Here is a 15,965-nt window from a genome sequence, read left to right as displayed (position 1 = left end):
GCGAAGTATTTTTTAACTGCGTCTGAGTTTACCGGGGAAGTGAAGTCTTCACCATCCATCGTTGCAAGCATTAAGGCCCCACCATCGAAAACCTTGGTGACGATATACGGTCCCTCATAGTTAGGAGTCCACTTGCCCCTGTGATCCGTCTGAGGAGGAAGGATCCTTTTCAACACCAAATCTCCGACTTGGAAACATCGAGGGCGCACTTTCTGGTCAAAGGCTCTCTTCATCCGACTCTGATACAACTGCCCATGACAAATGGCTGCCATTCGCTTCTCTTCGATAAGACTCAACTCATTGAACCTTGTCCGAATCCATTCAGCTTCATCTAGCTTAACATCCAACAGGACTCTTAGAGAAGGAATCTCCACTTCAACAGGTAGGACTGCTTCCATACCATACACCAGGGAGTAAGGGGTCGCCCCGGTCGACGTACGTACTGAAGTGCGGTACCCATGCAAGGCGAAGGGTAGCATCTCGTGCCAATCTCTGTACGTAACGACCATCTTCTGCACAATCTTCTTTATGTTCTTATTTGCTGCCTCAACAACACCGTTCATTTTAGGACGATAGGGGGAAGAATTGTGATGCTGAATGTTGAAGTTCTGACACAACTCCCTCATCATTTTGTTATTGAGATTGGAACCATTATCAGTAATGATTCTTTCGGGAATCCCATAGCGACAAATGATTTCTTTCTTGATGAAACGGGCAACCACATGTCTGGTGACATTCGCGAATGACGCTGCTTCGACCCACTTGGTGAAATAGTCGATGGCAACAAGGATGAAGCGATGCCCATTGGAAGCAGTCGGCTCAATCTTTCCAATCATGTCAATGCCCCACATTGCAAATGGCCACGGCGAAGACATCACATTCAGAGGATTCGGCGGTACATGCACCTTATCAGCATAAATCTGACATTTATGACACTTCCGAGCATACTTGAAACAATCTGATTCCATGGTCATCCAGTAATAACCCGCCCTTAACAATTTCTTAGCCATTGCATGTCCGCCGGCATGAGTACCGAAGGAACCTTCATGAACTTCCTGCATTAACATGTCCGCCTCGTGTTTGTCCATGCATCTGAGCAAAACCACGTCGAAGTTCCTCTTATACAGCACATCGTCTTTGTTCAAGAAGAAACTGCCTGCCAATCTTCTCAAAGTTTTTCTGTCATTGTTGGATGCCCCTGCAGGGTACTCTTGATTCTTCAGAAAGCACTTGATATCGTGATACCAGGGCTTGTCATCAACCATTAGTTCAGCGGCAAACACATACGCGGCCCTATCAAGGCGCATAACATCGATCCTAGGAGCATGGTTCCACCGAACCACCTTGATCATGGAGGATAGAGTAGCAAGAGCATCTGCCATCTGGTTCTCATCACGAGGTATATGATACAGCTTTACTGTTGTGAAGAAAGTCAACAGTCTTCTCGTGTAATCTCTGTAGGGGACCAGAGTGGGCTGGAGAGTATTCCAATCACCATTCACTTGATTGATCACTAGAGCTGAATCTCCGAAGATGTCCAGAGTCTTGATTCTCAAATCAATGGCTTGCTCAATACCCAAGATACAAGCCTCGTACTCAGCTTCATTATTGGTGCACTCGAAGGTCAGACGAGCGGTGAAAGGCATGTGGGCACCTTTCGGAGTGGTAATGACAGCACCAATTCCACTTCCTCTGGCATTGACGGCCCCATCAAACAACAAAGTCCACTTTTCATCTGGATAAGGTCCCTCCCCAACAACTGGCTCTTCACAGTCTTTCATCTTGAGGAACATGATGTCTTCATCTGGAAAATCAAACTTCATCGGCTCATAGTCTTCAATCGGTTGTTGAGCAAGATAGTCTGATAAGAATACTCCCCTTGATGGATTTCTGGGATGTATACTGGATATCATACTCTGTCAGTACCATTTGCCAACGAGCAACTCTTCCGGTGAAAGCTGGCTTCTCGAATATATACTTGACTGGATCCATCTTGGAGATCAGTAAAGTTGTGTGAGTCAGCATATATTGTCTCAATCGCTTAGCAGCCCATGCAAGTGCACAACATGTCTTCTCAAGCATTGAGTATCTCGACTCACAATCTGTGAATTTCTTACTCAAGTAGTAGATGGCATGCTCTTTCTTACCTGTCTCGTCGTGTTGACCGAGAACACAACCCATGGAATTGTCTAGTACTGTCAAGTACATAATCAGTGGTTTCTCTGGGACTGGAGGCATGAGGATAAGGGGATTCTGCAAATACTCTTTTATCTTTTCAAAAGCCCTTTGACAATCGTCGTTCCACCTGATAACCTGATCTTTCCTCAACAATTTGAAAATTGGCTCACACGTGGCTGTTAGGTGAGAGATGAACCTTGCAATGTAGTTCAACCTTCCTAAGAAACCACGGACTTGCTTCTCTGTTCTTGGCTCAGGCATTTCCTGTATTGCTTTCACTTTGTCAGGATCCACCTCAATCCCTTTTCCACTAACAATAAAACCCAACAATTTTCCAGATCTCACCCCGAAAGTGCACTTGTTCGGATTAAGCCTCAGCTTGAATTTCCTTAAACGCTCAAACAGTTTCTGCAGATTCACCAGATGTTCTTCTTCTGTCTGAGATTTGGCAATCATATCGTCCACATAAACCTCGATTTCATGATGAATCATGTCATGGAACAGAGTCACCATAGCTCGTTGATATGTTGCCCCAGCGCTTTTCAGACCAAACGACATCACCTTGTAGCAGAAGGTCCCCCATGGGGTTATGAAAGTTGTCTTCTCCATGTCTTCTGGTGCCATCTTGATTTGGTTATAGCCAGAAAAACCATCCATGAAGGAGAATACCGAGAACTGAGCTGTGTTATCCACCAAAACGTCGATGTGAGGTAATGGGAAATCATCTTTAGGACTGGCTCTGTTCAGATCCTGGTAGTCGACACACATCCGTACCTTTCCATCCTTCTTAGGTACTGGGACGATATTTGCGACCCATGGCGGATAATTGGTAACCGCTAGAAACCCTGCATCCAACTGTTTTTGCACTTCTTCTTTTATCTCGACAACCATCTCTGGTCTTGTTCTTCTGAGCTTCTACTTGACCGGAGGACAACCCTCTTTGAGAGGTAAACGGTGTACCACAATGTCTGTGTCAAGCCCTGGCATATCCTGATAAGACCAAGCGAAGACGTCAACATACTCTTGCAACAATTCAATCAACCCCTTCTTTACATCGTCTTCCAAAGCAGCCCCTATCTTGATTTCTCTCTTGGCGTCCTCGGTGCCGAGATTAATCACTTCAGTAGCCTCTTGATGTGGTTGAATGACCCTTTCCTCTTGCTTTAACAGCCTGGCAAGTTCTTCAGGGAGTTCACAGTCTTCATCACCCTCTTCTTCAGCTTGGAAGATTGGGTTTTCGAAGTCGAAGCGAGCCATAGCAGAATCGTTATCAATAAGATCCGGTGATGTGCATCTGCATGAGTGATGGTATGTGCTTATGAGTGTGAACAGTGAGTGAAAACTAAACAAAACATTGCCAAATATTTTTATTCTTTTGAAATTTTGAAAACTGTAAAAATAGAAAAACAGTGAACAAGATTTTGAATGCAAAAGACGTCCTTCATTTATGATAAACAATGCAGGTATTCACATAGATGAGCCCTACAATGAGTCATTACGCCCTGGGCGGAACGTAAGACTTGGACATGCATGAATAAAACAAATAAAAATTACTCCTCTAGAAGAGTGACTTGGACAATTTCCTCGGAAGACCAATTGTTGATGACTTCACCAGGGATCCTCGGACGCACCCAGTTGTCGATGTCGCAATCACTATCTCCATTTTCATCGTTGATCGCAGAGATCTGGCCATATTGGATGACGCCAGCACTGGAGAAAGTAATCGGCCCCTGACGAGTCTGAAGTGCTGAAGTTGTAGAAGTCAGCGCTGGTTGATACCCAATCCCGAACTTGTCGTCCTTCATTGGTAACTCCAACAGACGTCCCCAACCGAGAGCAATACCTGAATCCACCAAGGCTTGCGCCTGCTTGAAAGATGAGATAGGAGCTCCTGCTTTAACCCCTTCCACCGGACCTGCATCCTTGATCTGAACTGACTCAAAGGCCTGACAGAGAGTCTCATGAATTTCACCTTCTACCTCTACGTACTTGAAGGTAGACAGGTTACTTACCAGTATGTCCTCCTCACCACAGACGGTGACAATTCTGCCATTGACTGGGAACTTGATCTTCTGATGCAGTGTTGAGGAGACTGCCCCAGCATTGTGGATCCAAGGACGACCCAGAAGGAAACTGTACGAGGGACTGATATCCATCACATAGAATACGGTGTTGAAGGTTTGTGATCCAATCAGGATTGGCAATTCCACCTCTCCAAACACCGACCTCTTAGAACCATCGAAGGCTTTCACCACGAGATTAGAAGGCTTCAAGACCAAACCTTCTACTTCTAACCTTGACAGGGCTCTCTTGGGTAGCACATTGAGAGAGGAGCCTGTATCCACCAGAACATGTGATAACATAGTGTCTCTGCATTCCATCGAGATGTGCAAAGCCTTGTTATGATTGCGTCCGGCTGAGATCAGTAAAACCCAACCCGTTGCTTGCATGAACGTTTGCAATGATCCCTTCTAGTTGGTTTACTGAGATCTCCTGAGGCACATATGCAGCATTAAGGACCTTCAGAAGTGCCTCCCTGTGTGCCTCGGAACACAACAGGAGTGAGAGAATGGATATCTTAGACGGCGTCTGAACCAACTGATCAACTACTTTGTAGTCGCTTTTCTTTATGATTCTTAAGAGCTCGTCCACATCATTCGAGAAAGTAGGCTCTGAGCCAGCCTGGGGTGCAGAGGTACCCTCATTCCCAACTTGTTTGCCTTTGGCCTTAGCCGCGGCATCGACACTATTATTTTGGGTAACGGGTGGCGAGAATAGCCTGCCACTCCTGGTGAATCGCCCGATTCCACCAACATTGTCCACTGCGGAACCTTCAACTTCGAGTTCAGACTTCTGACCCTCTTCTACCTTCAATGGTTGTTCCACCCCATGATCGTGCGTGTATACACTCCCCCCACAATGCCAAGGAATGGCCCTATCGCTTGTGAAAGGTAAAGGACCAGGGGTTGTGATTGTCATAGAGGACGGTCGCACTGGTGGCACTGGTTGTGCTTCTGGCACATTGATCTGATTAGTCGGGTAGAAAATGGTGATAGTAGCGACATCATAGTCATACTCAGGAATCTCATTCATTGAAACAAAAACATTCGGAACATCGGAATCAAGTTCAGTTACATCAAAATCAGACACATTGTTTGGTATATCAGCAACAACATTTGAAAAATTAAATACATCAATGGGAACTACACAGTCAGCAGGAACAACATCTGTGAATTCTTCAACAGCATCTTCAAACACCTCTTCAACTACCCCTTCAGCAAACTCTTTGACAGGCAAGTCTTCAACTTGGAGGGTATCAGTGTCAAGCAAGACCTGGATACCCTGCTGCAGCTTCAAGCAATCCTTACCCTGTGTAGCGCAATCCAAACAACCTTTCCCACAACCGGGGAAAACGTCGGCCTTCAGCAAGCATTCCTTAATTTCCAACAACGGAGTCTTCAACTTCAACACATCCTTAACGGACTTGGCTTCTTCTTCCAGCATATTCACGTTTGCACCACCATGCTGTGGCATGGGATTGTTGACGACATTAGGAGCCGGTGCAAGGTTGATAGCCTTTGAATCTATGAGGTCCTGAACTACGTGCTTAAAAGCTTTGCAGTTCTCAATATTGTGGCCAGGTGCCCCAGAGTGGAAACTACACCTAGCATTGGCATCGTAACCCACCGGAAGTCTACCAACCGGAGGAGCCAGAGTGCGTAGCTGCACAAGTTGTAGTTGTTGAAGACTTGTAAGCAGCTGAGCGTACGACATTGGAAGAGTGTCGAAACGCAGGTCCATCATCCTCTGCCTCTGTTGATAGGCGGGTCTGTTACCTGGCTGTTGTTGTTGTTGATACTGAGTTTGCTGACGTTGTGGTTGTTGTTGTTGTAGTGGTGCTGCAGCCGGAATAGTCACAGCTGCAACATACGGTCGCTGATGATAGTTTTGAAAATTATTCCTCCTATTTTGATATGAAGACACAGAATTCACACCCCCTTCCCTCTGCTTCTGTCCTCCCATAAATGGCTTCTTTACTCCTGATGAAGATCCACCTCCATTGTGGCTCTTGTAGGTCTTCAGGTAATTCTCTACCCTCTCTCCGGTAGAGACCACATCAGCAAAGTTGGAGGCATTGCACCCCACCAGACGCTCCAGGTAAGGTCCAGGCAACGTATTCATGAACATGTTGGCCATTTCCTTTTCCAACATGGGAGGTTGAACACGGGAAGCTGTCTCCCTCCAGCGTTGAGCGTATTCCCTGAAGCACTCACTGCTTTTAAGAGACAGGTTCTGGAGTTGAGTTCTGTCCGGGGCCATGTCTGCATTATACTGGTATTGCTTCACAAAAGCTTCCGCCAAATCCCTTCAGCAACGGATGTGGGCTCTATCCAACCTCATGTACCATTCCAGGGATGCCCCAGCTAGGCTGTCCTGGAAGAAGTACATGAGTAGCTTCTCGTCATCAGAGTATGCAACCATCTTTCGGAAGTAGGCTTGCACGTGGGTCTTCGGGCAAGAGCTACCATTGTACTTGTCAAAGATTGGGACTTTGAACTTCGGTGGGACCCTCACGCCTGGGACCAATCCCAAGTCAGAAACATCTACCCCCAGAGGGTTTTGTCCTTCCACCGCCTTCAGCCTCTCCTCTAATCTCCTGAACATGGGATCCATGCCATGGCCCAAACCAAAGTCTCCTGGCAGCAAGAACTGCTCCTCACTTCAGCCAGCAATGCTATCGTGTCAGGATGATCTGAGAATTCCATCAAACGCCGGATAAGCAGATTCCTTTGGTGAATAACTCCACCCAACTCGTTGATGTGCTCTCTGTAGTAATTCCCATCATCTTCTCCGAATACCTCTTCAAGTCTGGATTTCTTCAAACCTGCCAACACCTTAAGTTCTTCAATCTGTCCTCGAGCCTCATTGAGTTGATCGGTGATGTAACCACTGGTAGAACGGGCGCACAGAAGCTCATTGTTCTTCTCCTTCAGCAAAGTCTTCAATTTCTCCATCTGACCAGTCAGTTCGGTCACCATCTCCTCCTCCTTTTCCTTCCGAGAAGTTGAAAATGCATCCCATCGCTCTTGCCACCCTGCCAATTTACCATGAGCATCCATTAATTGTTGCTTGACTCGCTTCAACTCAGAACTGGATGATCCCAAGGCCTTGTCTGTCTTCCTGAAGAAGTCCACCTCCACAGCTAATTTCCTTTCTGCTTCCCCTTGCAATCTGACGGCTTCCCCCTTCTGATATTCTGCCTCATGGAATTGATGCATATAGTCTTGCAACTTCACACTTAACTCCGAGTTATCAATTTGAAGCTCCTCCATGGCTTTCTTCAATTTGTCATACTCCTCTCGGCTCACCATTGTTGACTGCGCAGGAGTTGGTGGATACAAAGGTTCTTCTATAGGAAACGGCAGACCCAACTCTTCGACTCTTCCTTGAAGCCACTCTCCATACTGAGGGTAAGTTCTACAATCTCCTTTTCCAAGCACAGTTCTTCCTCTCTTGATCACCTTGAGCCATGCCTCAGCTGCCTTACGGGATACAGTCAAATCAGGCGAAGAATGGAAAAACAGAGATTCTTCCACATCCTTTTCCAAAGGCGGAGTTCTTAAAGCATATCCAAACTGTCTGACTGCTAGAGAAGGATTATAGTTGATTCCTCTTCTTCTTCCTACCAACGGTACATTTGGGAAGTTCCCACAACTGTGAATAATATCCGCCCGAAGCAAGCTCCGGTCAGACCACCAAGAAATATCTTCAGCTCTCAACCCCATCAATCTCTTCGACCAACTCAACGAGTCCTCGACATCAACGAACGCTCCTGATTTGGGTAGGTGAGAACTGAACCACTTATAAAACAAAGACGCACAACAATTCAACAATCCTCCTTTTCTATTCTCATTCCTGTGGTGCACCGAATGAAAGAAATCTCCCAACAAGGTCGGCACTAGATTACCCAACACAAAAAGGCGTATTGCGTCTACGTCCACAAATTTTGCAACATTAGGGAACAGGACAACCCCATACACACAAAGAGCCAACACAACATTGAAACCCCTCTGGTCACCATCTTCAAGCTTCTTCTTTGCTTCTCCCAGTAAGAAACTTAAATGAAAACCACTGACTCCTCCCTTCTGACACATATTAGCCTTCAAGACTGATTTCCCCAAATATGTGGCCGAAGCAACCATGCTGAGATCGGGAAGAAACTCAGAACTGTAGAATAACAACTGTGACTTGATAGGAACTCTGAGAAAACTGGAAATCTCCTCCAAAGTAGGGACCAAAATATAATCCGGGAATGTGAAACACCTCAATGGAGGGTCATAGAACTGCAACAGTGTGAAGAGAGCATCATGTTGATCCTTGGAAAGAACCGTGACGAAACTTAGAATCAAACCGTACTCCTTCCGGAATCCTTCTAGAGAATCGTGATTCATTAACTTCGTCATTTGTTGAATAGGCTCCAAACAAACCACAGGAAACTTGTAGGCGACATGTCTCTTTCTGCCAATGTCCATCGTAGAAAAACCAAAGAACCGCGACCGGAATCAAGAAGAAGATGTAAACCCCTGGGAATAGATAAACATGTATTAAGTGATATGAATGCAAAATGATGTGATGCAATGCAGTGACATGGAAATCAGGACTGTTGTATCTGCTTGAACATCTGTCGGGTTGCACTGTCTGAAGAGAAAACCCACTGAAGAATATAATATAAGATCAAAACTCTGCTCCAGAAAACCGGGTTGGTTGGAGGTTAAGGTTTCCTGAATTTAGCCCGCCCCTCACTGTAGGTTCTAAGAACAGAAGTTTGTCAGCTTTAGCCCTTCAGTCGAGAATAATACGTTTACCACTGAAGGTTTGGCATTATTACAGGATAAAAGACCTCCGCTGACTCCCCTCAACAGGATATCCTAAAGCAAGTTCCCAGTCTCGGGGTCCTCGGATTGAGCAGCGAGAATGCGCCCACCAGAGCTAACATAATCACGTCTCGGAGGAGAGGCCTCGACTGAGTTCTCGGGAAATGGTCACCAGAGTCGACGATTTCTAAAGGAATATCTGTCGTTATGGAACACCCATAGGACAAAATATATCCAACAGAAACCTCGTCTTGCATGTGGGTCTCATGAACGAGTTAACGTAGCAACATACCACGCAAGCCTCATGACTATCCACTCTAACACCTATGCGTACACTCAAGCCTGGGTAGTGGGCTTATCTCTCATAGAACAGTCCCAACCCAACAAACAAACAACCCACAGAACCCACAGATACAGCAAACATATGTACATGAATGCAATAAGGTAAAGCGGGTAAATGCTGAAAATAAACAACTGTACAAAAGAATAAACACCCAACAAACAAGAAACCTACAAAAGCTAGGAGGGACTCGCTTAGGGGACCTGGTTTCCCCAGCAGAGTCGCCAGCTGTCCTACACTCCCATTGTCTCCATTTTCTATAACTGGTGTATCAAGCTTTCGTCCTTTGTCGCAGATGATCTCGCCAAGTTAAGACTTATCTAGTGCCTCCCAAATGTCTTTATCGGAGTGCTCCTCAAGAGGATCAAGATTGCCTCGAATGGTCCCTTCAAACAAGGTCGGATCCTGTGGTATGATACTGAGATGACTTCGGAGGTCATGAAGACCGATGTGTAAAATATTGATGTTGTCTATGTGGATACTTCCTTCTGCAGGTTCAATCAGTCGAAACAATGCTTGAATCAATGTAGATTTGCCACTGCCGGTGCGTCCAACTATTCCTATATTCTTCCCACCAGGAAATATGCATGATACTCCATGAAGCACCAAAGGAGGATTTTCTTTGTAACGGACCTTCAAATCAACTATTTCAATTGTCCCGTTTTCAGGCCATAAGGATGAAGGGCGGGAATCTTCAATAACTGCCGGTGCTTCACTAGGAATTTGGCTGTACTGATAAATTCTTTCAATTATTTTGTTTTCAAATTTGCAAAAGCTAAGTACCCAACGGGATAACCGCGCATTTAAATTCAGACCATATGTCACAGCAAGTCCAGCCATGCTAGGGTCAATACTTCCATGGGGAAAGCTAACAAGCAATAGCATGCAGAAAGAAAATGCACAGGTGGACAGGAGCTCCATACGAAGGCAGAGCCACTCAATAGCAGCAAGACTGTAGAAGAAAGGTCGTGCAAAACAATCAAGAAGATAGAGGTTCCGCTTCATGAACCTTTTCTTGTCCGAAACCCCTGATTGTGGATGCTATTGGTTTAGACATGATGCTGCTGTTATGGAATTCTTATGGGATTGGAATTGGGACTTGTTTTTTTTTGTTGGGTAATTGTTTTAGATTAATGAACTTTGGGTTAATTGGTTAATTGTTATGGATTTTGGATATGGATTGGTTTAAATTGGTTCCGAATGGATAATGAAAATGGATATGGATTTTGGATATGGATTTAAAAATAGAGTTGGGTTGTTGGATTGGAAAAAATGGATTTAATTGTGGGTTCAAGGAATTTGGATATTTGATTATAAAAATGGATATGGATTTTTTTAGGAATAATCCAAGACTAATCTAAATATCAATTTAAATAATAATAACAAATCAGCATAAACCAAATTAAAATCAAATTAATCTATAATTCGTTAAAACTACTTTGATATCAACTCTAACATTCATTTGGAAATTAAAATCAATTAGAGTTTGAATCATTAGTAAAATAAACAATTAAGATTAAATTGAAATTTGGAATTAAACTTAATTCGAAATTAAAATTTAATTGAAAATTAAAAAAAGTCAAATAATTAAAATCCATTTTATAATCAAAAAACACCATGATCAAGAAGCTAGATAATGACCAATGTCTATCAATAAAAAAATGGATTTGGGAATGAATGTATGCAAATGAATTTTAGGTCAAGTGCCAAATAAAAATGAAAAAATGGAAAGAAAATCAGGACCAAAATCGGGGTATGACAATGGGCTCAGAATGAAGCCCAAAATTTTCTGGTATTCGCAAGCTTCGCTAGGCGAGTGGCGTAGCGAAGGGTTCGCTAGGCGAAGGAGTTGCTCGCCTAGCGAGCATGCCAGTTTGGGCCATTTTCTGGATTTGGCCACTTGTGTGCTGGGTCTTTGTTCTTTTAAGATCAATGCCTTGAACAATGAGTTGGAGTGCCTTGAAGAATGTCTTGAAAGATTAACGGGTAAATTTTGGGGTATGACAGCTGCCCCTGTTCAATATTCTTGAACCGAGAGAGTTAGAATGGTATGTATGTCATTCGTGGTCTGGAGGTGGAAGATTATTGAACACTAGAATGCCCCAAAATTTTGCACTTGTTAATCAAAGGCTAGTCTTGATGGAGATGGGCTTAGAGATGCCATCCAGGAAGTTTGATGATGAAAGATCAGAATGGGTCATACACTACTAGGGATAAAGGATCAGAATGGATCATACACTAGATCGTATCTGAATCGCAGAATGAGTTATTCATTAGGCGGGTGACTTCGCTGGGGAGGAAAGATCAGAATGGATCGTACGCTAGATCGTATCTGAGTTGCAGAATGAGCCGTACGTTAGGCTGTATCTAAAAAAGGGGTCAGAATGGATCGTACGTTAGATCGCATCTGAGTTGAAGATCCAAATGGGTCGTACGTTAGACCGTATTGGAGTTGCAGAATTAGTCGTACGTTAGGCTGTATCTGAAAAAGAAAGTAGTCGTACGCTAGACTACACCCCGGAATGTACCGTACGCTAGGCAGTGTCTGAGGATTTGAAGGTCAGAATGGATCGTAAGTTAGATCGTATCTGAGTTGCAGAATGAGCCGTACGTTAGGCTATATCTGAAGAAGAAAGTAGTCGTACGCTAGACTACACCCCGGAATGTACCGTACGCTAGGCAGTATCTGAGGATTTGAAGGTCCAAATAGGTCGTACGCTAGACCGTATTGGAGTTGCAGAATGAGCCGTACGTTAGGCTGTATCTGAAGAAGAAAGTAGTCGTACGCTAGACTACACCCCGGAATGTACCGTACGCTAGGCAGTATCTGAGGATTTGAGGATCAGAATGGATCGTACGTTAGATCGCATCTGAGTTGAAGGAGTCATATGTTGAGCTGAATCAGAATGAGCCGTATGTTAGGCTGTATCTGATAATATTTGTTGTATTTGCAGTAAATGTCTGGGATGGGCTTAAAGATGCCACCATTAGGAGGATATCAGAATGCTTGTCAGAATGAATGTTCATATAGACTATATCTGAGGGATGTATTTGAATCTTGAACGTAATCGATAAAGATATCTGTCTGAATGGACCTTTGTTTTGACTGTATCAGGAGGATAATTAACCTGAAAAATAAAGTTAGCTTCATGCTATGTCATGATGCATGAGATGTTTTATGCTTTCGGAAATAAATGCGAATGTTGTAGGCATGCGTATGCTGTGAAATGATGTAATGAATGAACTATGCATGAGGAAGGTTCTTCCAGGGGAAAATAAATCCCAATATTCTGGTTGGGAACATTTGTATCGATGACCCTCTCTTAGCTGGGGATACTTGATTTCTGTCTGATGGTAGAGATATTCAACGGAGCCTGGCTGGGGGATGGAGGAGATGATCTGTTTGTCTAGCGATGCCAATTCCTTCTAGGGAGTAACTGGTTTATGCTGGGGAATAGAACTAGCAACCGGATTCGTTGGAAAGCATGGTTAAACCTTCTCCTCGATCCTGAAGTCTTTTAGTAATTGCTATTTCCGTTTTATGCATGTATTTTGATAAACATCGATCATATTCAAATGCATATATCAAATTCAGATTAAATCAATGGACGTTTATGCAAGCAAAACAGAGAAAGTAAAACAAAGCATCTTTTTGGAAATGAAATTGTATTGATTTTGAAAGAGGGCCTATAAACAGGCAATTTGAGCACAAGGAGACAGAAATCCTAGTAAGAGGAAATCGTCGAGACAACAAAGAAAAGCTACGAAGAAAAGCCCTATTGATTTTAATTCTGCCACTGTCATTATGTCTTCAAGTATCTCATCTCCTACTGTCGGATAGAAGTGATTGGCTTGTTCAGTCCCTTGAACTTGGATGAAGCTGTCTGAAAACGGGACATAGTCATGCGCTTTTAATCCCTAATTTTTGCCTGGACCGCCTTTTCAGGTTTTCAGTCCACCAGGATACCCTTTTTTTTCCCAAGCCGCCTTTTCAGGTTTTCGACTTGCCGAGTGTACATTTTTATATGTTTATCCCTAATTTTTGCCCGAACCCTTTTGGTTCGCCGGGATGCCCTTACTTTTGCCTAGGTACGTCGACCTAGCGGGTCTCTTTTATGCGTAGTATTTTTTGACTATGTCTACGTTCACGGGATGTGGGAAGTCTTCGCCATCCATTGTAGCAAGTATCATGGCTCCACCAGAGAATACCTTCTTAACTACAAATGGCCCTTCGTATGTGGGAGTCCATTTGCCCCTGGGATCACTTTGTGGTAGAATGATACGCTTGATAACCAAGTCGACGATTTGATACACCCGTCTCTTGACCCTTTTGTTAAATGCCTGGGTCATGCGCTTTTGATATATCTGCCCATGACAAACAGCCGCAAGTCTCTTTTCATCAATCAAATTTATCTGATCGAGTCGAGTCTGAATCCATTCATCCTCGTCTAAACCTGCCTCTTTCATGATTCTTAGAGAAGGAATCTGAACTTCCACTGGTAAGACGACTTCCATGCCGTAGACTAAAGAGAAAGGAGTGGCCCCTGTCGAAGTTCGTACTGAAGTGCGATAACCATGAAGAGCAAATGGTAACATCTCATGCCAGTCTTTGTATGTTACTGTCATCTTTTGTATAATCTTCTTAATACTCTTATTAGCAGCCTCCACGGCGCCGTTCATCTTTGGCCGGTACGGAGAAGAGTTATGGTGTTTTATTTTGAACTGCGTGCAGAGTTCAGTAATCAGCTTGTTGTTCAAATTGGTACCATTATCAGTGATAACTCTTTCAGGGATGCCATATCGACAAATAAGACTATTCTTGATGAACCGCGCCACCACATTCTTGGTGACAGAAGCAAATGAGGCTGCCTCTACCCACTTTGTAAAGTAATCAATAGCAACAAGGATGAAACGATGTCCATTAGAAGCAGTAGGTTTAATCTCTCCGATCATATCAACGCCCCACATTGCAAAGGGCCAGGGGGCTGTCAACACGTTCAATGGAGCAGGAGGCACATGTACTTTATCCGCATAGATCTGGCACTTGTGACAAGTTCTGGAGTGATGGTGGCAATCAGCTTCCATGGTAGACCAATAGTACCCTGATCTCAGAATCTTCTTGGCCATCGTATGTCCACTAGAGTGAGTCCCAAAGATACCGTCGTGCATGCCTTCCATGATCTTTTCTGCTTCCTTTTTATCCACACAACGAAGCAAAGTCGAATCATGATTACGTTTGTATAATATTCCATTACTCAAAAAGAATTTAGCGGAGAACTTCCTCAGAAATTTTCTATCATTGATGGATGCCCCTTCAGGGTATTCCTGAGCTTCTAAATATCTTTTTACTTCGTGGAACCAAGGTTTCTCTTCTACTTCATTAGTGTTAAGTTCATAACAATATGCTGGTTCATCTAGTCGCTCAATGGTGATCATGGGAGCTTCATTGTCCCATCTGACTCTGAACATAGATGACATGGTGGTCAAGGCATCTGCCAACTGATTCTCCTCTCGTGGAATATGTTCGAATGTAATCTCTTCAAAATAGGGGACTAATGTCAACACCCGTTCTCGATAAGGGATGAGATTCGGATGTTTAGTGTCCCATGCTCCTTTGATCTGACTGATTACCAAAGCTGAGTCTCCATACATACTCAAAAACTTGATTCTCAGGTCTATAGCAGCTCTGAGTCCCAAAATACAGGCTTCATACTCGGCCATATTGTTGGTACAATCAAAACATAGTCTAGCAGTGAAGGGCGTATGGCAACCCTTGGGGGAAATAATTACAACACCGACACCATTGCCCAACGCATTAGAAGATCCATCGAAAACCATAGTCCATCGGGATCCCAGTTCGGGTCCTTCATCTGGTCCAGGTTCTTCATAATCAGTAACAAGCATGACATCCTCATCTGGGAACTCAAAATTCATAGATTGGTAATCATCCACTGCTTGATGAGCCAGATGATCAGCTAGCACGCTCCCTTTGATTGCTTTCTGAGTAGTGTACTGGATATCATACTCTGTTAAAATCATTTGCCATCTTGCTATTCTCCCGGAGAGGGCAGGTTTCTCAAATATGTATTTGATAGGATCCATATTAGAAATCAACAAAGTGGTATGATTCAACATATACTGTCTTAGTCGGCGAGCAGCCCAGGCCAAAGCACAGCAAGTTCTCTCGAGCAGTGAGTATCTTGTTTCACAATCGGTAAACTTTTTGCTAAGGTAGTATATGGCATGCTCTTTTCGACCAGACTCGTCATGTTGCCCCAACACACACCCCATTGAATTTTCTAATACGGTCAAATACATGATTAGAGGTCTTCCTTCAACTGGTGGCATCAGAATTGGAGGTTCTTGGAGGTACTTATTGATTTTGTCAAAAGCTTCTTGACATTCATCATTCCATATCATCTCTTGATTTTTCCTCAGTAACTTGAAGATGGGTTTGCAGGTAGCGGTCAAATGAGAGATAAACCGGGCAATGTAATTCAAACGTCCCAAGAAACCTCTGACTTCTTTATTTGTACGGGGAACTGGCATTTCTTGAATAGCTCTCACCTTAG

General features: G+C 43.9%; 1 pseudogene; it reads right to left on the bottom strand.

Moving 5' to 3' along the window:
* Nucleotides 1-10,401, bottom strand: part of LOC127081315 (ABC transporter C family member 5-like) — a 36,529-nt pseudogene extending 26,128 nt beyond the window's left edge.
* Between the last annotated feature and the right edge of the window lie 5,564 nt (nucleotides 10,402-15,965).

The sequence above is a fragment of the Lathyrus oleraceus genome, chromosome 5, assembly GCF_024323335.1.
Source record: "Lathyrus oleraceus cultivar Zhongwan6 chromosome 5, CAAS_Psat_ZW6_1.0, whole genome shotgun sequence".
Classification (NCBI taxonomy): Eukaryota; Viridiplantae; Streptophyta; class Magnoliopsida; order Fabales; family Fabaceae; genus Lathyrus; species Lathyrus oleraceus.
Note: the sequence above shows the minus strand (reverse complement) of the source record. Positions and strands in the feature narration are given on the sequence as shown.